At 43.4% G+C, this 26,503-nt stretch overlaps 1 long non-coding RNA gene across 1 annotated transcript; it reads left to right on the top strand.

The window, feature by feature from the left end:
* Positions 1-16,760: 16,760 nt before the first annotated feature.
* On the top strand, positions 16,761-20,094 carry LOC134757856 (uncharacterized). Its single transcript, XR_010132399.1, has 3 exons — positions 16,761-16,795; positions 17,095-17,164; positions 18,258-20,094. It is a non-coding gene; the product is annotated as an uncharacterized lncRNA (long non-coding RNA).
* The last annotated feature ends 6,409 nt before the right edge of the window (positions 20,095-26,503 follow it).

Below are 26,503 nucleotides of genomic sequence, written 5' to 3'. Positions count from 1 at the left end.
ATTATAACTCAGTAAACCTAGAAAAAAATAATAATATCACTCTGAAAAGTGGTCTGCAGGTTTCACTAGCTGCTGAAGGGGGCTGTGGCACTTCCTAGATGCTGGGCACTATTCTATGGTTTTCCATATATTATTAAGTGAATCCTCACAGTCACATTATGAGGTATGTATTAATAATTAAGATGAAAAAAACTGAGGGTCACAGAGTAGATAAATTCCCCAAGGATAAAGCCAGTAAGTGGCATAGTTGACACTGAAATCTAGAAATCCAAGCCCCTAAGCTTTTTGCACCTCTCCTTGATGAGGTAACAACCTTGTCATGGTCCAGTGAAGAGGCAGCGCCCAGCCCTGTCCCAAGCCCAGTGCTTCCTTCCCCCAGTGCTTCCTTCCCCAAGTAATGTTCAGAAAGAGTCCCAAAGTGAGCAGATGTCCCAGGGCCAACTGAGGGGCCCCGAGTCACACTCAAGAGGGAACTACTATTGCAAGAACAAAGGAAATCTGCGCAGGGTTTGCTTCCCCCAAACGCTCCTGGTAAAGTTTCCCAAACTTTTACTTTCTGTGATCACTTAATGAACATTTAACTTACCCAGAGACAAATCTCAGGTAAATTTTTTAAAGGTGTCATCAGAAATTTTCCAACAACAAAGAGAAAATGCAGTGTTCTCGGTTAGTAATAATAAAATCTGTTTCTTACAGTGAGAGAGGTGATATTTTCTCTTTCCCTAAAACCTCTTCATCCCTATTGATGATAGAGAACTCAATCCAACAAGAAGTTTTCTTTCTTCATTTTTCTTTTTTTTCAAATTGAAAAGTAAAAATTGTAAATATTTATGGTGTACAACGTGATGTTTTGATATTTGTGTACATTTTGGAATGGCTAAATCAAGCTTCTTAACATATGCATTACCTCATATACTTATTTTTGGAGTGAGAACACTTAAAACTCTGCCTTTCTAGAAATTTTCCAGTGTATAGTATATTATTATTAACTGTAGTCTCATTATGTATAATAGATCTCTTGAACTTATTCCTCCTGTTTAACTGGAATTTTGTATCCGTTGACCACCATCTCCTCAATCCTCCAACCTCTACCCTCTGGTAGCCACCATTCTGTTCCTTGTTTCTATGAGCCCTACTTTTTTAGATTCCACATATAAGTGAGATTATGCAGTATTTATCCTTCTGTGTCTGGCTTATTTCACTTAGCCTAATGCCCTCCAGCTTCAGCCATGTTGTCACAAATGACAGAATTTACTTCTTTTAAAGAGTCCTCACACTCTTGCTCTCTCAAGCTACCTTGTCCTTCTGCCTTCTGCCATGGGATGAGTAGCAAAAAGGCCCTCACCAGATGCAGCCCCTTCACCTTGGACTTCCCAGCCTCCAGAACCATAAGAAATAAATTTTTCTAAATAAATTAGCATGAGGGCTAATTTAAAGGTTGAATAGTATTTTCTTTATCCATTCATGCATTAATGGATACTTAAGTTGATTCCATATCTTGGCTATTGTGAATAATGCTGCAATGAACATGAAAGTATAGATATCTCTTCAAGATACTGGTTTTATTTCCTTTAAATGTATGCCCAGAAATTAAATTGCTGGATCATATGGTAGTTCTATTTTTAATTCCTTAAGAAATCTCCATACTGTTTTCCATAATGGCTGTATTAATCTACATCCCCACCAACAGTGTACAAGGGTTCCATTTTCTACACAGCCTTGCCAACATCTGTTATCTTTCATCTTTTTGATACTAGTCATTTTAACAGATGTGAAGTGATATTAATATCTTATTGTGATATTAATTGCATTTCTCTGATTAGTGATGTTGAATATCTTTTCATATACCCATTGGCCACTCGTATGTCTTTTTTGAGAAATATTTATTCAGATTCTTTGCCCATTTTAACGGATTTATATTTGTTTTTGCTTGTTTTTGTTTTTGCTATTGAGTTGTTTGAGTTTCCTGCATATTTTGGATATTAACTTCTTATCAGATGTGTGATTTGTAAATATATTCTCCCATACTATATGTTGTTTCTTCACTCTATGGTCATTTCCTTTGCCGTGTGGGAGCTTTTTTGGTTTGATTGAATTCTATTTGTGCGAATTTATTTATTTATTTATTTATTTATTTATTTATTTATTTATGTATGTATGTATGTATGTATTTTGAGATGGTGTCTTGCTCTGTCACCCAGGCTGGAGTGCAGTGGTGCGATCTTGGCTCACTGCAAACTCCCACTTCCGGGTTCAAGGATTCTCCTGCCTCAGCCTCCTGAGTAGCTGGGATTACAGGTGCCCACCAGCATGCCCAGCTAATTTTTGTATTTTTAGTAGAGATGGAGTTTCACCATGTAGGTCAGGCTGGTCTTGAGCTCCTGACCTCGTGATCCGCCCGCCTCGGCCTCGCAAAGTGCTGGGATTACAGGCGTGAGCCACCGCGCCCGGCTGCATTTTTACTTTTGTTGCTTGTGCTTTTAGGGTCATATCCAAAAATTCATTGCCAAGACCAATGTCATGTTTTTCTCCATGTTTTCTTCCAGTATTTATAAGGTTCTAGGTCTTATATTTAAGTCTCTTATCTACTTTGAGTGGATTTTTGTGTGTGGTGTGAGACGAGGGTCTAATTTTATTTATTTGCATCTGGATATCCAATGTTTTCAGCACCATTTACTGAAGAACTGTCCTTTCCCTATTGTATGTTCTTGGAATCTTTGTCAAAGCTCAATTGACCATAAATTCGTGAATTAATTTCTGGTCTGTTTATTCAGCTCCACTTGTCTGTGTCTGTTTTGTGGCAGTTTTATGCTGTTTAGATTACTATAGCTTTGTAATAGATTTTAAAATCAGGTAGTGTGATGCCTCTAGCTTTGTTCTTTTTGCTCAAGATTTATTTGGCCATTCATGGGTCTTTTGTGGTTCCATCCAAATTTATGGATTGTTTTTTCCATTTCTGCTAAAAAAAGTCATTGGAATTTTGATAGGATTGTATTTGACTCTTAGATCACTTTGGACAGTATGGACATTTTAACAATATTAAATCTTCCAATTCTTTTTTTTTTTTTTTGAGTCGGAGTCTCACTCTGTCGCCAAGGTTGGAGTGTAGTGGCACGATCTTGGCTCACTGCAACCTCCTCCTCCCGGGTTCAAGCAATTCTCTGCCTCAGCCTCCTGAGTACCTGGGATTACAGGCGCCTGCCACCACAGCGGGCTAATTTTTTGTATTTTTAGTAGAGACTGGGTTTCACCATGTTGGCCAGGCTGGTCTTGAACTCCTGACCTCGTGTAACACCTGCCTTGGCTTCCCAAAGTGCTGGGATTATAGGCCTGAGCCACTGTGCCTGGCCTTAAATCTTCCAATTCTTAAACACAGAATATCTTTCTATTTATTTGTGTCTTTTTTAACTTCTTTCATTCATGTTTTATAGTTTTCAGCCTACAGATCTTTCATTAACTTGGTTAAATTTACATCTAAGTAATTTTGGGGGGAGGCGTCACTGTAAATGGGATTGTTTTCTTGATTTCTTTTTCAGATAGTTAATTGTTCTTACATAGAAATGCTACTGATTTTTGCATATTGATTTTGTATCCTGCAACGTTATTGAATGTATTAGTTCTAACAGTTCTTTGGTAGAGTCTTTAGGATATTTTATATATGAGATCATGTTGTCTGCAAATAGAGACAATGTAACTTTTTCCTTTCCAATTCAAATGCCTTTTATTTATTTCTCTTCTAGTTTCTCTGGCTAGAACATCCAGAACTATGTTTAATAGAAGTGGTAAGAGTAGGCATCCTTGTCTTTTTTTGATCTTAGAGGAAAAATCCCAACTTTTCACTGTAGAGTGTGATGTTAGTTATGAGCTTTTTATATGTAGCCTTTATTGTATTGAGGTACACTCCTTCTATCTCTCACCTATTGGGACTTTTTACCATGAAAAATTTGGAAATTTGTCCAGTGACTTTTCTTTATCTCTTGAGATGATCACATGGTTTTTGTCCGTCTTTCTTTTAATGTGGTGTATCATATTTATTGATTTAATTATGTGAAACCATCTTTGTATCCTAGGAATAAATCCCTCATTAGTCTTTCAAATGGAAAATCTTAGCTCACAGTTAAAGGTCAGAAGGACTGTCAGTAAATAGTCAGTGGCTCAGAAAGGATTTAAATTCAAAGTTGACTTCAATATTAGGGAAAGATTTCTCACTGAAGAAGGCTCTACTTTCCTGGAAGATCATAGGAACTACCAGGAAAACCTTGAGTCATGCTGGGGAATGCTAAATTTTCTTCCCTTCCCTTTTCCTTTGTTTCCGTTTCCTTTCCCTTTCCTCCCTACCCCCAGTACATCCTCAGTCTCCCAGCATGTTCCTATCTCCTTTGAAGCTCCTCTCCCTGAATTAGGTATTCACACAGTTCATTTGAAAGAATTAATTAAATGTTACATAAAAGTTAAAACCAACCAAAAAGAGATGAGTAAAATATTCACCTCACCTGAATTTTTCAATGAAAAACCCTGAGCACAGTTTTCATGGAGTTTAGTAAGCAGATTTGCAAAGGCTTCAGGTCGGGGAGAATATTCAGGCATCACCATGTGCCCAGGACCCAGCAACGTACTCAGTCTATGCGCAACTGATACTCAGTCTATGTGCAACTGGGTTGGGCAGTGAAAGTTGATTGAGGTGGGAAGAGCATCTTGTGTTGTTATAATAGAATATCACAGACTGGGTCATTTATAAAGAAAAAAATTTTATTTCTTACGGTTCTGGAGGCTTGGAAGTCCAAGGTCAAGGGGCTGCATCTGGTGAGGGCTTCTTGCTACTCATCGCATGGCAGAAGGCAGAAGAGAGCTTGGGAGAGCCAGAATGTGAGGGCTGAACTTGCTTTTATAACAATTCCACACTCACAATAACTAACCTGCTCCCTCAATAATGACATTAATCCATTCATGAGGGCAGGGTTTCATGACCTGATCACCACTTATTAAGGCCCCACCTCTTAACGCTTGCACCCTGGGGATTCAGTTTCCAAAACTTGAACTTTGGAGGACACATTCAAACAACAGCAAGGAGAAAAATGAGAAAAAAAGGAGAAAAAAGAGAAAAGAGGGACAGAGGAGGGAAAGAAAAGGGAGAGAGAAATAGAAAGGAAAGATAAAGAATGATAGAGGGGAGGCAAACAGAGACAAAGATTGAACAAATTAGAGAAGAGGGAAAGGGGTCTGGGGTTCGCTTCTCTGTTAACATGAGTTCAAGCCCTGTTCTAGCCTCACCAGCTTTCTGAATCTGATTTACTTCTCAACCATAGACTAGGGATCACACACAAACCCCAGAGAATTAAGGAATGCCAAGAGGGGCTTGTAGAGCACAGAGCCAGGCCTGGCCCTCCATAGACACTCAGTGAATAGAAATGCAAGTGGTGTAGGGCCTGGCATGGCTGTCACCAAGAGCCGTTACTCACTTGAGCTTAGAGGATGGAGCTCTCCTCTGTGTCTTATCTCAGTCACAAGTGCTTCTGCTGAAAACTGCTCTTGTTCTCCAACCACTCTTTCCTCTGGAACCATAGTGGTCCTTTGGGATCAGAGAGCACAGCTGCCACCACCAAGGAGCTGCAATCACCACCACCAAGAAGCTGTAGCAACAGAGACCAGCGCGATGGTACTGTGAGGACCCAAGAAAACCCAGCTGTGAGCCAGGAGCTTTCCTCCCTGAAGCTTTCAACACCACTGATTCATGGCCCTGTCATTTCATCTCATTCCTCGTGGACTCTCAGCATCTTTAGAATGACCTGAACATTGTGGAGGGAGTCCAGAATCCCTACCCCTGGGCTCTGAGGCAATGCCTTGGGTTTTGCATTGTCTCTTTTCTAGTAATGACAACAACAACAACAACAGCAAAAACCCCAGCTCAACCCACTCTGACCCTAGCTCTCTCTTCCTGGTATCTTCACTTGCACAGCTTAAAAACTATAAATAACAAGGCCCTTTTCCAAATATCTTTTGGTAAACTATGCCTGACCCTGAAAACAAGGCCACCATCTTCCAGGTGGCAGTGGCCTGTGAGATTATAACCTCAGTCCTCTTTCCTAATAACTGGCTGCTGTGACCTACCTTGCCTGTGTGGCCCTGTCCTTTGATTGACACACTGGTTGGGGTGGAAGGTGAAGTCTGCCATGTTACAACCTTAGAAGGAGAATGTGTGGTCCCCAGACCAGTGCCTGGGGCAGAACATCTTTTCCTTGTGACTCAACCAGACTGATGAGGGTTCCAGCAATAACTGGACAGCAGCTACGCCCTGGATGGCCAAGGAGGAGACAGGCTCTTCACACAGACACCCTCAGGGTGGATGCTGAAATCTGTGAGTAGGCTGGGGTGGGGGAGACGCCCACGTCAGAACACCTGGGAGAGGCTATACGTAAAAGGGAACTTACCTGCTGCTTGTGTGGATGTGGCCTAATATTAAGATGTTTTATGACTCCAGATTAGCTAAGAAAGGGGAGCTAGAGAGAGGCAGTGATTAATCCTCCCATGGAAGAACATGGGATGGGGGAGGTCAGATCTTGATCACCTGGTGACTTCTCCGTGGACCCCAACATGTCCCTCCATGTAGACAGAGAGGGGTCAGAGCAGCAGTGCAGGGTCTTCCCAACCACTGAGGAGCCCGGTTGCACCCTGCAAGTTCAACAGAGGGCCTTTGCGGCACTGGTTTGTGTTGCTGGGAGGAGTGCAAAATGCACAGGACCCAGGGCCTACCCTTGGGGTGGAGCAGGTGAACAGCACAGAGAGGCGACACCATCACATTAGACAGACCAGAAATGTGTCCCGGGAGGTAGGAACCGTGTGCTGGGAGCCATGGGGGAGCCTCCATCCCTCTCTCAGGGCTTTCCCCATGGGGGCCTCGGAAGCCGCAGTGCTTGTCATATGCAGTGGCATAAGAAAGAGTCACATCAAGACCCAGTCCATGACATTCCTCAGGGGCCCCCGAGTGGATTTCACAAGGAAAATCTCTTTTAAAGCCAAGCCCTAAGCACATGTGTTTCTCCCAAGGAAGGGGCATGCTTCAGCCCTGATCTTGTTTCCCTTGTTCTTGGCCCACAAAGCTTGGCCTCAGTTGGGGACTCAACTGTGTGAACTGTTGAAGTCCTATGGCCCACAGGGTACTTTCTAACCCCCTCTTGGCCCAGCCTCCTCCTGGGTCCTCTTGTCCCCGACCCCTTGTGCATTCACATTTCCAGTTTTCAGTTTTTCGGTGCACTGTGCACCTTCCTGTGCGCCACCGTGGGTCTGTGGTGGAAGGAGGTAGAGGGTGACAGTGTGCACATCCGTCTGTCTTTTCCAGTCGGGGGTGTCCTAGTGTCTCCATTCATTGGACTCTCAGTGTCCCCAGATGAAGTCTTATCTCAAAGTCCTCCAGGAGAAGATACAAGCAGGGTCAGATGCCGCAGACACACAGTTATGAGAAGAGCCCACCTGGCCAGCCCGGGATGGGTCAGTGGGGCTCCTAGCGCACTGGAACACTCTGTAAGCTTCAATGCAACTGCTTAAAAATGCAAAGCAGTTTTTGTGGGTTGGCTGGTTTGCATATTGGGCGCACGTGTCTGTGGTAAAAGTCTAAGGCCATGTGTTTCCTGGTGGTTAAGAACACAGGCTCTGACCTTCTGTAGCCTGGATTGGAACTCTGGCTGCTTAGCTGTGTGGCCTTCAAGTTACTTAATGTCTCGGTGCCTCCATATCCTCACCTGTAAAATGAGGATGATGATGACTATCTCATGGGGGAGGAGGGGACTGTGAGAGCCCCTATGTTGGTCTTGAATTCCCGGCTGCAAGCAATCCTCCTGCCTTGGCTTCCCAAAGTGTTGGGATTAAAGGCCTGAGCCACCTCGCCCAGCCAAGATAGATACTATTTTAATGCTATATATATAATCAAAATTAATGCAACAAATTCCTTGATGACAAAATAACAACATTTTAAATAAAGAGGATCTGTATTTCTGAACTTGCCTTTTGCCACAGGCTCTAACATGGCTTGGTCTACCACTGACTGGCAGTTACCTCTCTTTGAGAATGTATGTGCTGGTCGCAACACATGTATGATTTCTCAGTCGTATGGCCGTATGGCCAGCCTGCAAGGCAGGAATTATTACAGATAAGTAAACTGAGGCTCCTGGAGATTAAGTCATTTGCCCAAGGTCAAACCACGGCCCTTGGCCTCTGCAAAGCTGCCTCCCAACTGTACACACAGCCGGAGAAGAGACGGCCCCAGGCTCAAGACTAGAGATATGATTGGTCTCTTCCAGCTAAAAATGCCTAAGCAGATCAGAGGCTAAGGTGGAGATTTCAATTATGTAACTGCTATCTTGTGAGCCTGTAATAGCTGGCGAATGCATGGGTTTTTCTCCTGTGGTTTTTGCTTAACCTCTTTTTTAATTTCATTGTTCCTTTAACGACGTGATTCTTTTGGCTCTCTAATCTGTCCTAATAAATGCTGTAATTACAAGTTTCCCTGACGATGCTGTGCAGCAGGCGAGCTCCCTCCCTGGCTCCTGGGAAACTGAACTGGAGAGGGATCTTGGCAGGGAGCCGCTGCATCCGCCAGGCCTCAGTCACCACCCGCCTCTCAGTCAAGTTCAGCTCTTTCAAGCCAGGACCTTGTCTGTCTTGTTCACAGTAGTATCTCCCAAATCTGCCTGGTGCCTGGCACATAGAAGGGGCTTAATAAATCTCTGTTGAATGAATAAATGAAAAAATAGAAGTCTAACTAGCGTGGAACCCTTGAAAAAGTACATGCAACCTATGTAGCATCTTTTCTTGAACCTCGTACCTCGTGTGGTGGTTGGAGTTCACTGAGGATATTTGTAGAATGAAATAAAAAAGCATATAGGTGTTGTGTTGCATTGTATAATGTGCTTATACACACACACAATTATATATGTGTGTATGTATACATATGTATATATAATTATATGTATATATATACCTCTTCAGTCAAGAACACAGCAGAATACACATTATTTTACCCCAAAGAGGATAAAAATACTCATTTGTCATCAGATTCTTAGACATAAGGTGTATTTGTATTTGATGTGTTCACTAAGATTCACTGAGCCCTCAGACATCCTGCTCATGGGACAAATGAGCTTGTCCGGAGCTCGTGAGTTGGTTCATGATTTGAAGCCTTTGACCTTGTCTTCAGGCTATTCCTTGTACAAGCTGTGTTTAGGCAGAGTGCGTTCTCCATGGCTGCTTCCCCAGTGTGACTTCCAGTCTGTGGTCCTTTGTACTCCTCTGAAAAATAAAGTGTTCTGGAGCTAAAGATCACCCATGGTAGATAGGGGCATTGGAGAGGATGACCAGGAAGAGCCCATCTGTGTGGGTTGGGGATCTGTTCTGCTGCCAGGTCCTGCCCTCCCTCCTGAGTCCCTGGATCCAGAACACAAACTCTCCTGTTCCCCTAGACCAAGCTGTGTGCACCCTCGTGTCTTTGCCTGTGCCTTGTCCTGGCCAGAAATCTTTCCTTCCCTGTCCCTTCATCTTTCCTTGACTCCTGCCCTATAATGATCTAAAGAGCCTCCCTCTTTCGTATCTCATCAGCATAGGCATCACCTGGGAGCAAAGCCAGGCTCAGGCCCCTGCCTGATGAATCAGAATCTGCTTACTAACAAGCTCTCCAAGTGATTCATCTGCCCCTTCAATTTTGAAAAGCACTGGAGATAGCTCCTACTCATCCTTCAGCGTTCAGCTCAGGAGCCGCCTCCTCCAGAGAGCCCGCCCTGATCTTCCTACCCACCACAGCCGGCTGCTGGGACAATTAAAGAGCGAGGCACAGCCCCAGCATGTACACCCACCACATTCATGAGCGCTTACAGCTCATGAGTCTTTCTTATTTAATGGTGGTGCACTCTGGTGGAATAAACTTAGAATTCCTCTTGGAATCTCCAAACGAGGGGCATCATATAGCCTCAATGCAGGCTGTAAACGCATCATACCTGAGAACCCCCACCCTTCACTGGAGCCCCACCTGCACCCGCCCCTACAGTCCTTGTTGTGGGAGTAGTGCGGGAACCAAACGCAAGTTCAATAGAGACATGCGGCACACCACACTCTATGCTAGGGAAAAGCAGGCTTTCCCTGGGGTAATTCATACACTACAGCCTTTCTGACTTTTTGTCAGGGGCTCTCCTGCAGAGATTTTACTAAGGCTTTCTTAAAGTAGTGACAAACATCACAGGGTTATAAGAAAGCACCCAAGGGTGTCTTTCATTCCTCCTCTCTGATCCTCACAACCATCCAAACACAGCCTGATCTGTCCTTGATTCATCTTGTGATGACCACCCCAACAGCAGACCCCTGTGACACCCCTCGCTGAAATCCTGCCTCTCCCCCAGTTCTTATTCCATTCTCTCCACAACCAAAAAGGTCAAGGTGGCATACACGTTCCTCCATGCCCCCTTCCCTGCAACCCCACCTCTCCAGGGGTAAGACCCTTCCCTGGGTGATCACACTGCACTGGATGTCACATCTGTGCACAGGGCTCTGCACACTCCCCACAACCCCACTTTACTTTGCTTCCCCTGGACCCAGAAGCAGAGTTCTCCTGGTCTTATCCTACCTGTACCTTCTACCTGCAATATTCTGCCCTTGACCCTCCCAGGGTCCTCCATCTTACTTTTAGATCTCAGGTTAAATGTTGCCTCCTGGGTGCTCTCCCATAGCCCCTGTTCTCCCATCACTGGATTGGAAATGTCTGCAGAGCACATATTCCCATCACTTGCTTGTCTTTTATTACCTGACCTTGCCCATCACTAAAATGTAAGTTCTAGTGGTCTGCAGTCCTCATCGGGTTGGTATTTTTCATCTCTGTATCCCAAGCCCCTAGAACAGTGCAGAAGACATGATAGACGCTCCATGGATATTTGTTAAATAAATGGATGTGAGTGAATGCAATAAAACAAGCACTTTCAGTCAAATAAACCCAAGAGTGCTGGTCATTCTCCAAATTTGTTTTCTGCCTGCTCTGTGCCGTGGAGGCCAACTCCTCTGGCTTGCACTTCGCAGGCCCTCTTTCAGGCAGCTGCCTGTGCACCTGCGGTCAATGAGAGGATGGGAGCAAAAAGTGGGGGCAGTTTTCCCTGGTCCCTTGACAGGGCCTCATTGGGCTCAGATGACATCACTTCCTCTCTCCTCCCTTGAAACCTGGGGGTGGGAAACCTTGGCGTCTGGGAGGCTTCCCATCACTTGTCTGAGCTCCCATCCCTGCCCACAGCTCAGGAAACTTCCTTTGTCAAAGTCTCTTCATCTGCACCATTTAGGATGAACTGTTCCTTGTGGGGGCAATGCTCCTTCTGCGTGCATACAATTTAGATATCTTTTCTGTATATACAGAATGTATGCACATAACTTTAAAAAAATTTACTTAATTTTTAAGGGGGGTGGTTTCTTCATTTTCTGCTTTCCTCTTTAGCTCTGCTTCCAAGTTCCCCTCATCACTGCGGTCCCTAGTGAAATCTTCCAACTGCATGGTGTCCAGCACATTTTCAGCCAGAGATTTTAGTTGGCTTGTGGTATCTTTCATGACCCGTTTTTTTTTTGTGCATTCAAAGGTTTCCAGCCTTTCTTTCTCCTCCTTCCTTTCCTGTACTCTCTGCTTCCGTCTCGCAATCTCTTGGTCGAGCACTTCCGGACTTTCTGCAAAATAGGTGTTTTCATTCAAACTGTCTGTTATTTCCTTCTGAAGTTTTCCTCCATCCTCCTTTCATCCTTTTAAGATGTGTCCTGCATCAATCACTTGGGAACGCTTAGGAGACTCACTTTTCCATGATTTTTTTCCAGAAAGCCTCCTGTGTCCTGCAGAGAAGAACTGCTCAGATTTTTATTAAGGGTCGATAAGCAGAGGGATTGTAACATTCAAGGTCTGGCCTCCATCAGGGGTGACTTGAGGGCTTCCTCAGCCTGTCTCTTTAGTCCAGTGTTCCACCTTCTCCATGGACCTGCTGGTGAGAACAACACTTTTACTAAGCTCTTTTCCTCTTTATAAAGTGTCATCTCTTAATGACTAAGACCACCACAGCAACACAAACCAGGACCTCCCAGGGATGCCCAGGGACCCCCGGGGCTCATCTCATGATCTCAGCCATCACCAGCACAGCAGCCCCCAGCAGCTTCAGAGCGGCTGGAGAGACATTTGGGGATGAGCAGCCCCTCTGTGGCTCTGCCTCTGTTTGCCAGTGGCCTGTGGGCCACAACTGCCTACTCGGAACCCTGCGGAGTGTTCTGTATCTAATGCAAACAGGTGCCTGGCAACCAGGACAGACAATCAGTTGGGCTGGGGGAGGGGAGCCAGCCAGGTTCTAAAACCAGTGTCCCTGACATTGCTGTGCTCGCTGCACAGATAGAGGTGATATTATATTCCCTGCCCAGGTCATGGGGGAAATGGGAGTGGCTGACAGTACCCTGGAGCTCAGCCACACCAGGCCCAGCTGGCCCCACAGCAAACCCAGAGGGTCGAAGTGAGGCTACGCCCTGTCCCTTTCTGTCCACAAGGGCCTGTCAGGGCACAGTGGTGGGGCCTGTCCCTGGGTGAGGCTCAGTCTCCTGATTTCAAGTTTCCTTCTGCACAGGGTAAGTGGGTCCTGCCCACCAAGGTCCCAGGGACCCTCCTCTGAAGCCCCTCTCTCCTTTGTGTTTGGTCAAGGTTAGCAGATGGGGAGAGGACTGAAGAGTCTCCCCAAAGGTCTAAACTGAGAGACCTGGATTTTCAATGTAACAACCCAGGAGAAATAAGTAGATGGAGTCTAAAATTTCTGGTGGAGTCTACAATTTCATGGATTTCCTATGAAGCTGGTTTGTCCCTGTTCAGCAAATGTCCTGAGTGAGGGTGGCTCTGCTTTGGGTATGACAGGTTGACCCAAGCTCCTTCCCTCATGCCTCCCAAGGTGGCCCTGGGAACAGTCTCCAATCCACTGAGCCGTCTTCAGAAGTGCATGTCTACTACAAGGGGATGGGGCCTTCTTTCGGCTCATATTTGCCACCTTTTGCTTATTAAGCCACTTCTGTCTCCTAGAATCCCTCTGGCAGACCGAGACTCACAGCCTCTTGTTCATCCTCTGGGACTTTGCCATGAGCAACTCGCTCATGGTCCCTTTACCCAGAATGAAATTAGAGAACTGTCTGCCAAGGCCAGCCCTGGGGTCTTGAGGGATTGCCTAGCTCAGGCAGTAGGGGCCCCATGGATGTAGAGGACCAAGGCTCTGACTGGCCAGGTGGTGAGGGCCGGGGTGGAGGTCTAGGTCAGCCAACGCCTGAAGCGATAGTTGTGATAATTTCCTTCTTTTGATAATTTCCTTCTTTCCTTCCTTCCTTCTCTCTCTCTTTCTTTCTTTCTCTCTTTTTTTGAGACAGAGTCTTGTTCTGTTGCCCAGGCTGGAGTGGAGTGGCACTATCATAGCTCATTGGAGCCTCAAATGCCTGGGCTCAAGCAATCCCCCTACTTCAGCCTCCCCAGTAGCTGGGACCACAGGCATGCACCACCATGCCCAGCTATTTTTTTTTTTTTCCTAGAGATAGGATCTCGCCATGTTGCCAAGGCTAGTCTGAAACTCCTGGCCTCAAGCAATCCTCCTGCCTTGGCCTCCCAAAGCATTGGAATTACAGGCATGAGGCACTGCACGTGGCCTCTTTTTTTAAAAACAAAACAAAACAAAACTGGGCTTTATTTTTTAGAGCAGTGATAGGTTTAAAGAAAAATTGTGGAGAGATATTACATAGACCCTTGACTCCTCCCACAGTGTCCCCTACTATTATTAGCATTTTGCGTTGTTGCAGTACGTTTGCTAAAATGGATGAAAATACTGGTACATTATTATCCATGAAAGTCCATAGTTTACGTGAGGGTTCACTCCATGTGTTGTTCAGTTCTAGCAGTTTTGACAAATGCATAATGTCATGTATGCACCATTACAGTAAAGTATAGAAGAGTTCCACTGCCCTAAAATTCCTCCTGGCTCCACTTGCTCACCCCGCCCTTCTTGCCCCTTTGCCCTGATACTTTTTCTGTAGTCCACATTGTCTGATATAAATACAGCTACTCCAGCATTAACATGGTATATCTATCTCTATCTCTTTACTTTTATTCTAATTGTGTCTTTATAGTTAAAGTGAGTTTCTTGTAGACAACATACAGTTAGGTCTGGTTTTTTTAATCCACCCAGATAGCGCCTGTCCTGTAATTCACATATTTAGAACATTGACATATAAACTAATTATTAATATATTTGATATAATATCAACCATATTTATTACCGTTTCTGTTTGTTTCCCTTGTTCTCTGTTTCTTTTTCCTCTTACACTTTTTTCTCCTTTTCTGATTTTCCTTGAGAATTTTATATGATTCCATTTTATTTCCTCTTTCATTATATATCAGTTATACTTCTTTACAATTTTTTTAGTAGTTGCCTGTGATTTTGCAATATACATTTAAAACTGATCCAAGTCCATTTTCAAATAACACAATACCACTTCATGTGTAGCGAGAATATGTTATCACTGAGTATTCACAATTCTTTTCCTCATCTCTTAGAACATTTTTGTCATTCATTTCACTAATTTATAAACTATAATCACCAATACATGTTTACTGTTATTATCTTGAAGAAAATGATAAACTGTTAGATTCGCATAAAATATGAAAAAGGAAATATTCATTTTAGCCTCCGTTTCTTTCTTCTTGAATGCTCTTCATTCCTTTTAGTAGACCTGAGTTTTTCACCTATGTCATTTTCCCTTCTTTTTCAAGGAAGTCCTACTGGCAGCAAACCCCTTCAGTTTTTCTTTCTCTGCAAAAGTATTTGCCATTCACTTTTGAAGGATAATTTCACTGGATACAGAATTCTATCTATAGCTAGTGGTGTTTTCTTTCTTTCAGCCGTTTAAAGATTTCACTCCACACTCTCTTTTTACTTGCATGGTTTTCGAGGAGAAGTCTGATGTAGTCTTATGCTTGATCCTCCATATGTAAGGTAGGTTTTTTTTCCACCTCTGAATTCTTTCATTATTTTGTCTGCATCTTTGATTTTCTGCAATTTGAATATATATTATATACCTAGGTATACATTTTAAAATATCCATCCTGCTTGGTGTTCTCTTTAGTTTCCTGAATCTGTGGTTTGGTGTCTCATTAATTTTGGAAAATTCTGAGTCATTATTACTTCAAATATTTTTTCTGTTCCTTTCTTCCTTTCTTCTTTTTTGGTATTCCCATTACATATATGTTACACCTTTTGTAATTGTCCTGCCATTTTTAAACATGGTGCTCAATTTTTTTTTTCAGTCTTTCTTCCCTTTGTCTTTCAGTTTGAGAAGTTTCTATTCACATATCTTCAAGCTCACTGACATGTAGCTTATATTGTGTTCCAGTTACCACAAAAGAGCACTGCTGATGTGCTGGGCAGAAATGGGGGAGGCGAATCATTCTATATAGAGTCCAATGATTAGGTTTCAGGTTTTTAGTGAGCCTGTGTCCCTGGGCTGTGACCTTCACCTGGGAGTCTCAGTTATTATCCCATCTTATATTAGGTAAGACAGGAAAGCTAGCTGAGATGGGACTGGGATGTTTCCTTTTCCCTGGGTGTTAGGATGAAGGAAGCTGAAGTACAGCATTTCCCTCCACAAAGATGAGGTGGTGCTTCTCCACCTGTCCACTAAGATAATGGAGGTGGTGGAGCCTGGTAGACCACAAGTAGGGTGGTGGCACAGATGTGATGTCCCCTGCCCAAGATGGAATCAGAGAGCCAGCCTGGGATCCCACCTCCATCACTTCCCAGCTTTGTGATCCTGAGCAAATTAGTTACTGTCACTGCAGTGTCATTTCCTCATCTTAAAAGAAGGTAATAACAGTCATCCCATAGCACACTTATGAGAGTTAAATCAAATGATGCAAGGGAAATGCCTGCAACACTGCCTGGCAGATAACAGAGTCTCAACAGATGGTAGAGGTCATTCTGAAGAGAATGCCATTTGACCTAACTGGGGTGACGAAAGCAGTTAAGAGTAGGCGAGAGGAGTGGTAGGGCTTGGGGAAAGCAGGTCAGGCAGCTGGTGGGATTTGCAGAGCTGAGGAGAGCCTTCCAGGTGCATTTAGTTGCTGACAGAGTCTGGCCCAAGCCCAGGCCACAGGCACAGTCCCAGGAGACATGCTCATGAGCTGTCATCTCAGTCCAGCCGCTGACTCACCCCACAGGCGGGCACCCAGGGAGCAGGTGCTGCAGCCATTGCGTCATTAGGCCTCTGAGGCTGTAAGAACTGACCATCTTCTGGCTGATGGAGTAACTTGCCCACAGGTGGGGATGGGAGGGATGAAGGCCCAGCCTCTCTTGTGTGTCTGGGATGAGAGGGACAGTATCCTCACCTTGGTCTAGACTTTGTCGTTCAAAAGGTAAGCTGGGGAGCAGCAGGCTCAACATCACCTGGGCGCGTGTTACAGATGCAAACCTCTGGTCCAGTCCCAAACTTGCTGAGTCTTAATCTGCATTTGGCAAGCTCTCAAAGTGATTCCTTTGTATGTAAAACTCTAAGAAGCACTGGCTAGCATCTTTCTGGTTCACATGCACGTTAAAGCTTGAGAAGTGTTGGGCTAGGGATCTTAGTGGATCCCAAATAGAAGTCAGAATACCAATAACGAGTATTAATTTCTGATTGTAATATCAGCAGCTGAAGGATCAAGGTGTTTGGAACCCAGGAATCACAATCAGACTTTTTCAGGCCGCAAATGGATTGATAAAACAATGGAGGTCTCTCTGATAAGGTAACAATTCAGCTGAGCATGGAAGTAAGTGAAGACATGATCATAGGAGTATCTGGGGATTGAGCAGCAAGTGCAAAGGCCCTGGGGTGGAACACACTCAGTGTGTGTGAGAAATGGCAAGGAGTTCAGTGTGCCTGATGCAGATTAAGCAAAGAGGCCAGGAGTAGGAGGTGATATGGAAAGATTGTGTTGACCCTGCAGTTCATGGTAAGGCCTTAGGATATTGTCATGAGTGAAATGGGAAGCTGTCCGAAGGTTTAGAATGAAGGGGTCATATTATCTGACTTTTGTTTTAACAGGAATCTCTCCAGCTGAGTCTAATTTCTGAGAGTAGACTGAAGAGGACACAGCAGGGCAGTCTAGTCAGAGGTGCCTGCAGGAATCCCAGACGAATGGTAGGGAAGGTAGTGAAGGAGGTGAAGAGATGAGCTTTGAGCCTGGTCCTGTTTAGAGCAGAGCTGGCAGGTCTTGCTGGGAATGGGTGCATGCTGTGGGAGAAAGAGAAGCTCCTGGGTTGGCTCTGTGCACCTCTGTGACTCAGCTTTCCTGGAAGGTGCTTTGCGTTTTCCCTTCAGTGTCTGACAGGCATGGGCAGAAGAGTCTTTGTTTTTGGGGGGGCTTTTTTGTTTGTTTGTTTTTTTGGTGATGGAGTTTCACTCTTGTCACCCAGGCTGGAGCACCGTGGCCTGATCTCGGCGCACTGCAACCTCTGCCTCCCGGGTTCAAGTGATTCTCATGCCTCAGGCTCCCAAGTAGCTGGGATTAAAGGCACCCAACACCACTCCCAGCTAATTTTTATATTTTTTAGTAGAGACGGGGTTTCACCATGTTGACCAGGCTGGTCTTGAACTCCTGACCTCAGGTGGTCCACTCACCTCGGACTCCCAAAGTGCTGGGATTACAGGCGTGAACAACCATGCCAAGCCCAGGCAGAAGAGGCTTAAACATGGCCGGTGGTACATGTGCTTTCATTATTTTTCTGCCCACCCCCCCTAAAATGTCAGTAAAAGCATGAAAACAGGGAACCTACAGGATGAGGAGCCCAGGACTGGGGATTAAATAAGATGAATGACAATGTGAGTTATGTCTGAAGAGGAAAGCAGACACAGCCATGGGTGGGAGGTGACTTAGCAGAGGGAAGGAAGCTGGCTACCGAGTGTCTGCAGTCAGAGGTGCAAGCAGAAGACCTTGAGGATCCACCCGGGAGGCTCAGGAATCAGACTCCAGGCCCTCTGAAAGGTCAGGGTGAGATGGGGTTGGCAAGAGGTGGGTTATTGAATGCTGTCCAAGGGTTGTTAGATCTGCTGCTCAGGCAGACACTAGCTCCTTGATCCCATGAGAGACTCGAGGGTGATCCTCTGGGAAATCGAGGCAGCTGGCACTCCAGTGCAGGGTGAGGTGGGGGTATGAATTGTGCACACTGAATGGTGGACTTCTGGCCCCTTCCCCATCCCTGCTCCAGGGCAGCCATAGCCAAGCCTATAACCAGCAAGCAGGAAAACAGATGACCTCTGAGGACAACATCACCCAGAGGACAGGCTCCAGATGCTAACAATGTGGGCTCCTCTGAACATGTACTTCGCCTCTCACTGCACAGGCAAATCCTGCCCCAGCACACCAGTTTCTGATAAATATTTTAGTGCCTCACTCTTAACTATGAATAGATAGCCAAGGATCACCAGACAGGAAGTCCTCTAACACAGACAAACAGAAACTAAAGACAAGACAGAAAGGATCTCAGAGAAAACAGGCAATTCAGGGAGCAGAGGGAAACTTTCTGGACAAACCCACAATTAAAACCTTCTAGGACTTAAGAGGAACTGTATACTTGTGATTCAAGATCAGGCTCCTAGCAGGAACATTCATAGCTCCAGGATTAGGGACAGGAAAGAGGACAGAGCTGAAACAAAATTCTACAGGAGGATTAGAAGATAACAATGAGAATTTTTGCCAAAAAAAATGCCGCAAAAGGCCGAAGAACGAACAATAGGAGAGGAGAGATGAAAAGACAAGAGAAGAAAGTTGAACTCCTGACAAACAGGAATTCCAAAAGAGAGAAAAGGAAAAAAATATATAGAGAATAAGTTATTTTTTAAAATGCAAGAAAATTCCCTAGAGCTAAGTGGCATAAATCTCCTGATAGATGCTCAGGCCAAGGCAAATCATCATGGAATATCACTGCAGCAGAGATAAAGAGAAGGCCTTAGAAGCTTCTAGAGGAACACAGAGGCCACTTAGCAAATATCAGCAATCAGGAGGCCCTTAGAATTCTCAACAGCAACACAGGGAGCTAGAAGACAAGGGCCTTCAAAATTCTGGAAGGGCAACAAATTTCTAATGTGGAATTCTTGGCTTATGAAACTACTGATCAATTTTGAAAATGAAATACAGGCATTTTCAAGCACTCAAGATCTCAAGAAACGTTTCTTGTCTGCACCGTTTCTCAGGCAGTTATTGGGCACGTGCTCGTCCAAGGTAAGAGAAAACCAAGAAAGAGGAGTCTCAGCAGCTAAACCAGTGAAGCAGAGCAGGACAGAAGGGATTGTCAGGCTGGCAGCCATGCAGGGGGACCCAGGGAGCCATCAGTCCAGGTGGAAGCTGGGAGACCAGGGTTTCCCAGAGGCATTCCTCCAGGAAAAACATGAACTGAACTTTTTTTTGATATATAGGCTGTGCGGAAAATAGAATTGAGAAAGCGTTTTACAAGTAAATTGTGGCTGTTGAAAATTAGCCAGAGGTGCATCGGGGAAAATCCAAAGTAATTATAAGCTTGAAAATATACACATGTACGAGACAGAAATGCAATCTTATTTCTTGATGTGGCTCAGTGGAAAATATTTACATAATCATAGTATTGACTTCCTGAAGACCCAGATAAACAACATTGGGAAGATGAAGAAAGAGAAGCAAATGTTTGTTGGGGCAACAGGGTGGTAATTTGGGGGAGTATTAAAGAGCTGTATTGGCTTCCTGTTGCTTCTGTAACTCATTACCGGACATTCAGTGGCTTAAGACAACACAACTGTGACCTTGCAGTTCTGGAGTTCAGAAGTCTGAAATGAGTCTTCACCGTGCTATAATCAAGGCGTCGGCAGGGCTGTTGTCCTTCTGGAAGCTCCGAGGAGAATCCTCCTCGCCCTTTCCAGCTTCCAGAGGCCGCCACATTCCTCGGCTTTGGCCCCTTCCTCTGTCTTCGCAGTGAATTGTTCCAACCTCTGCTTCCACGGTGACCTCTCTTTTTTCTGACTCCACTCTCATCCCTCCCTTTCATATGGACCCTTATGATGATATTGGACCAGGCTGAATAATCCCTCCCTTTCATATGGATCCTTATGATTATATTGGACCAGGCTGGATAATCCCTCCCTTTCATGTGGACCCTTATGATGATATTGGACCAGGCTGGATAATCCAGGAAAATCTCCCCATCTCAAGATGCTTACTTGAATCACACCTGCAAAGTCCCTTCTGCCATGGAAAGTGACATGTTCACAGGATCCCATGTTCCCAGGATTAGGACATGGACATCTTTGGTGGGGAGAAGCCATGGTTTTGCAGACCCCCAAGGTTAATGTGCTCAGTGGAGGATCAGGATCTAGCCTTATGAGCATGTTATTAACAAGCATAGAGGTGAATTCCCAAAAGCATCACTAAGTGCACTGGTGGTCGTAATCTCATGGCTATGAGCAGCGTGGGGTAGGCAGAGCCAGGGGCTAGTTGTTTCCATTATAAGCCTTGTGATATTTTAGACCATGTGCATCTAATGCTGTGATAAAGAGTAAACTGTCCAGTCAGGTGCAGTGGCTCAAGCCTGTAATCCCAGCACTTTGGGGGCCCAAGGTGGGAGAACCACTTGTGTACAGGAGTTCCTGGCCAGCCTCGGCAACATAGTGAGACCCTGTCTCTATGAGAAATAGAAGATGAGCCAAGCGTGATGGTGTGCCTATAGTCCCACCAGCTTGTGGGGCTGAGGTAGGAGATTGCTTGAGCCCAGGTAGTTGAGACTGCAGTGAACCATGATTGTGCCACTGCACTCAGCCTGGGTGACAGTTAAGACCCTGTTTCAAAAAAAAAAAAAAGAAAAAAGAATAAAAAGAGTAAAATGCTATCGTTAGGCCCAACTCATACCTAATCAATCAAAACGTAACTTAAATTCTGGAGATCTAGCGTCCTGCGTGGTGACTGCAATGAACAATACTGTGTTGTACACGAAATTTGCCAAGAGGTCAGATCTTGAGTGTTCTCATCACATACCAAAAAGGTAACTGTGAGGCGATGGATATGTTAATTAGCATAATTGTGTACATGTATTTCAAATAATCAAGTAGTACACCTTAAATACATACCTCTTAATTTGTCAATTCTGCCTGAATAAAGCAAAGAAATCTAGGTAGGAGCTCTGAGCTCCGTATTTTTGTAGACTTAGCCTAGGCTCCACCAGGCTGTTGGAGGCAGAGCCGGGCAGGAACCCCTGTCAGCCCTCATGACTACTCCCGGAGTTTATCGCTGACATGTCTCCCAAGCAGGATGCGAGCAGATAGGTTGCAGGGCCTGTGCCGGAGACTTCTGGCTGCCTCTTGCCCACATCTGTTTCTTACATTTTCAAGGCACACAGAAGGATGTGTGAATGCATGGGAAATCTCAAAGGGAAGGATTTCAGAGGTTCCACCCCTTGTTCTTCATAGACACGAGGTTTCCAAGTGCCTGCTTTCTGACTGGGGTTGGTCCATATAAAAGCCTTTGCACTGGTCTGCAAACGAAAGTAGAAAAATAAGGAACGTATAGCAAGTTGTCATACTTCAAATGAACTTAATTGAGAAACTGTCTTTTATTCTAAGATAACTTTCTTTACCCTTTTTTTCTGTTAAAAATATCCTTTTATAAAATAATAGCAAAAATGAGTGTAACTATTTTTTCAATTTGCTTATTTGGCAAAGTGGAAGGTTGGAAGGCCAGTACACTTGATCCTTAAATTTTCATTGTTGTTGAAATTGTACAGGGCTTTAAAATTTACAGTCTGGAAACCTCTGAACAGAGCTGGTTTCTCTGCCCTGCCAGGGTCCTGCCTGTCATCACATGCGGCTATGCGCCCAGGACAGGTCACCGGTCAATTTCCTTTCTCTGGTTTGGACGATGACTTTTTCTCTTGGTCTTTGTGTAATACCTGTGTGGTGAATAACGTAGTGAGTGACTGGGCGACTTCCAGAAGCTCAGGGTGTGTGCTAGGTGAGAAATCATCTTTGACTGACATGTAAGAATCCCCTTTTCATTTATCTTGGCATATAAGTAAGCCTGAACCGGGAATCTATCCAACTTTGCATTTCAAAAAGGGCTCTTGCACGGTGGAGGTTCACAGAAGTTCAGTAATGAATTTCTGAACTAGTGAACTACAAATGGTTGTAGTTCATCATGGTTTTGTAGACATTATGGTTGTGATCCTTAAACTGGGCTTGATTAAACTTGTCCTGTGAGTGGCATGCAGAGGGACCGCACCCCACAGTCAAGGCTGCACTGGGAAGGGGCCCTGCACAGTCCTGCGGAGCTGGAGAAAGTCCCCTCATTCTGAGAGGGGCTGGGGGCGTCTGAGGCTATTCCAGATCAGGCTGGAGGAGTAGGTAATGCATTCCAATGCAACGCTTTAACAGTCCATTGTTTTTCACTAAGTAGAGGGCAGGGATGATGGCACTGTGCTGAAGGAGGTGGCTACACAGCCAGGTGGATTTTATTTCATGTGAGACTGGCTGACCAGGACTAGGATGACCTTAGAACAATGACACTTCCTAACAGATAATAGGTAAATTGTGTTTATACAATTTTATACAATTTATAGTTTTAATATTTGCTATTGTCTGAATGTGTCCCCCATAATTCATGTATTGGAAGCTTAATCCCCACTGTAACACTGTTTGTTGAGGTGTTGGGCCTTTTGGGAGGTGTTTAGGTCATGAGGATGGAGCATGTATAAAACTTGGTATAATCATGTACAAAATTAAAAGGGAAAAATACTTTCTATAAATGTGATGTGCAGCTAGTTACTCTCCACAATACATTAAATATCATTAAATACAAATATTTCAAAATCAAAATAGAAAATTTGCAGAGTAGGAAAAACCACTGTCTAATAAAATGTGAATAATGCAAAAGTTAAAAGTGTCACTCATTATATTTAACGAAGTTAAAAAAATTTAATAAATTTTGGCAAAGGTACTCTGAAGTGGGCATTCTTGTCTTGCTGGTGAAAGAGTTAGTTGATACAAGCACTCTGGAAATCTTTTGCTAAACTATATCAAGAATCTTAAAATGTTCATGCCCTTTGATGTACTTTAGCATGGGAATTCCAATTATAAAAACACCTCCCAAGAATATAATCAGTGTTTGGACCAAATATACCACACAAAAATACTTATTACAGAATTAGTTGTGACAGCAAAAACCTGGAAACATCACCACAAAATCCGTGAACAGGGAAACGATTCAATAAATTCAGAGATTTATTTGGGATGATAATACTTGACTATGGAGACCAGGGGATAGGCCTTAAGTGGCAGAAACCATGTGATTAGGTACAGATTACTGTCAGTTAAGTTTTTGTTTGGAAGGTGAAATAGAGGGTGCTTCTTACATTGTTAAAAATACATACATATGTATGAAATGCACCTACCATGCATAGATCAATACTGAGATTTTTCCATGAATTGAGGAGTAGAGTTTGCCCAAGTCTGAAAATAGAGACTCAAAGATAGACATAGATATAGACATTAATATAAACATATAGCTGTAGTGATAGATATACAAATACACCTACATGTATGTGTTTTTATATACACATATATTTTTATATAGCATTTAAAAATAAAAGTTTTAAAATACTCTTTACAGTAGCACCCCAAAATATGAAATACTTAGAGATAAATTTAACAAAAGGTATGTAATACCTCTGTAATAAAAACTATAAGATGTTGTGGAGAAATAAAATAAGACCTAAATAAATGGAAATATATACAATGTTTATGGATTGGTAGACAATTTTCTTATTATGTCATTTATCTCCAAATTTATGTATAGATGCAATGCAATCCCAATCCAAATCCCAGATGGTTTTTAAAAATAGAAATCAATGAGCAGATTCTAAAATTTATATGAAAATTCAAAGCACATAGAATGGCAAAAATAATTTTGAAAAAGAACAAATTTGGAGGACTTATACTACCTGACTTCAAATTTTAACCTAAAGCTGTAGTAATCAAAACAGTACTTGATATAGTTTGGCTGTGTCCCCACCCAAATCGCACTTTGAATTGTAATAATCTGCATGTGTCAAAGGCAGAGCTAGGTGGAAATAATTGAACCATGGGGGTGGTTTCCCCATACTGTTCTCATGGTAGTGAATAAGTCTCATGAGATCTGATGGTTTTGAGTTCTCCTGCATACGCTCTCTTGCCTTCCACAATGATTGTGAGGCCTCCCCAGCCATGTGGAACTGTGAGTCAATTAAACTTCTTTCCTTTATAAATTATCCAGTCTTGCATATGTCTTTATTAGCAGAATGAGAACAGACTAATACAGGACTGTACTGCTGAAAGAACAGACAAAAAAAGATCAAGCAAAATAGAAATTCTAGAAATAAGTTCCCAACTATATGGTCAAATGGTATTTTCAACAAAGATGCCAAAGCAATTCAACGAGAAAAAAAGGAAATTTCCAAAAACAGATGCAGAAATAAGTGAAATCCATATGAGGAGAGGGAAGAACCTCAATCCCTACCTCATACCATAGAAAAAATTTATTCCAAGGTGGACCATAGGCCTTATCATAACACTAAACCTGTAAAACCTCTAGAAGAAAACTTTAAAAATATCTTTATGAATTTGGGGGTGGACACATTTGTTAGCAGAGTCATAGAAAAAAATTTTTGGAATTCACCAAAATTTGGAATTGGAATTCACTAAAATTGGAATTGGGATTTGTATTAGTCCATTTTCACACTGCTATAAAGATGCTACCTGGGACTGGGTAAAGAAAAGGGGTTTAACTGACTCACAGTTTTGCATGGCTGTAGAGGCCTCACAAAGGCAAAGGGGAAGCAAGGCACATCTTACATGGTGGCAGGAGAGAAAGAGAGAGAAGGGGGTAGCACCAGACCCTTATTAAACAACCAGATCTTGCGAGAACTCACTATCACGGGAACAGCATGGGGGAAACTGCCACCATGATCCAATCGTGTCCCACTAGGTCCTTCCCTCAACATGTGGGGATTACAATTCAAATTATAATTCAAGATGAGATTTGGATGAGAACCCACAGCCAAGCCATATGAGAATTCACCAAAATTAAAAACTTCTGCCCATCAAAAGACATTATTAAGATATGAAATAGGCAAGCCGCAGGCTGGGAGAAAATGTCCATTCTTATGATTTTTTGACTTTATGATGGCTTTATTGGAGTGTTAAATGCATTTTCAACTCATGATAGTTTTGACTTACAACAGTTTTATCAGGATGTATCTCCATTGCAAATCAGGGAGCATCTGCATATATTTTTAAAAACTGCTACAATTTAATAATAAAAAAACAAACAACCCTAGTTAAAATCAGGTAAAAGACTAAAAAGAGACTTTACCAAATAAGGTATGTGACCAATAAGCACATGAACACCGTTAGTCATCAGGGAAATGCATATTAAAACTGAGATAGGACTTCAGCCCTCTAGCATGGCTAAAATGAAAAAGATTGACCATTCCAAGTACAGCAGAGGAAGTCGAACTACTGGAACTCTTACATGTAGCTGGTGAGCATGTAAAATGATATAACCATTTTGAAAAATGGTTTGGAAGTTTCTCACAATTTTAAACATATATCTATCCTATGACTCACAATTCAGTTCCTAGAGAAATGAAAACACATGCCCATAAAAATCCTTGCACAAAAATGTTCATAGCAGCTTTATTCATACTAGCTCCAAAACAGAAATATCCCAAGCGTTCATGAACTGGTGAACCAATAACAAAATTGCAGTGTATCCATACATGACTCAGCAACAGACAGGACCAAAGCACCAATACACAGCAACATGCATGAATCTCAAAAGCATTATTCCGAGTGAGAGAAGCAGACACAAAAGTACATAGTGTATGATAACATTTATGACCTTCTCAAGGAAAACTAATTCATGGGGATAGAAATGAGAATAGAAGTTGTTTCTGGAATGGTGGGAATTGATCAGGAAGTGGCACAGAAGGAATTTTCTAGAGTGATCGAAAACATCTATATATTGATAGTGATGTGAGTTACATAGCTGAATGCATTTGTCAGAACTGATTGATATGGTTTGGATCTGTGCCCCTGCCCAAGTCTCATGTCGAATTGTAATCCCCAATGTTGGAGCGGGGGCCTGGTGGGAGGTGATTGGATCATGGGAGCAGTTTCTTCCTTTGATGCTCTTCTTGTGATGGAGTTCTCACAAGATCTGGTTGTTTAAAAGTGTTCAACACCTCTCTCCTCTCTCTCTATTCCTTGTGCTCCAGCCACATAAGATGCATCTGCTGCCCCTTTGCCTTCCGACACGATTGTAAGTTTCCTGAGGCCTCCCCAGAGACCGTGTGCTTTCTGTACAGCCTGCAGAACCATGAGCCAGTTAAACCTCTTTTCTTTACAAATTACCCAGTCTCGGGTATTTCTTTACAGCAGTGCAACAATGAACTAATACACT

The sequence above is a fragment of the Gorilla gorilla genome, chromosome 22, assembly GCF_029281585.2.
Source record: "Gorilla gorilla gorilla isolate KB3781 chromosome 22, NHGRI_mGorGor1-v2.1_pri, whole genome shotgun sequence".
In the NCBI taxonomy this organism is placed as follows: domain Eukaryota; kingdom Metazoa; phylum Chordata; class Mammalia; order Primates; family Hominidae; genus Gorilla; species Gorilla gorilla.
This window is presented reverse-complemented; position numbering and strand designations above follow the sequence as displayed.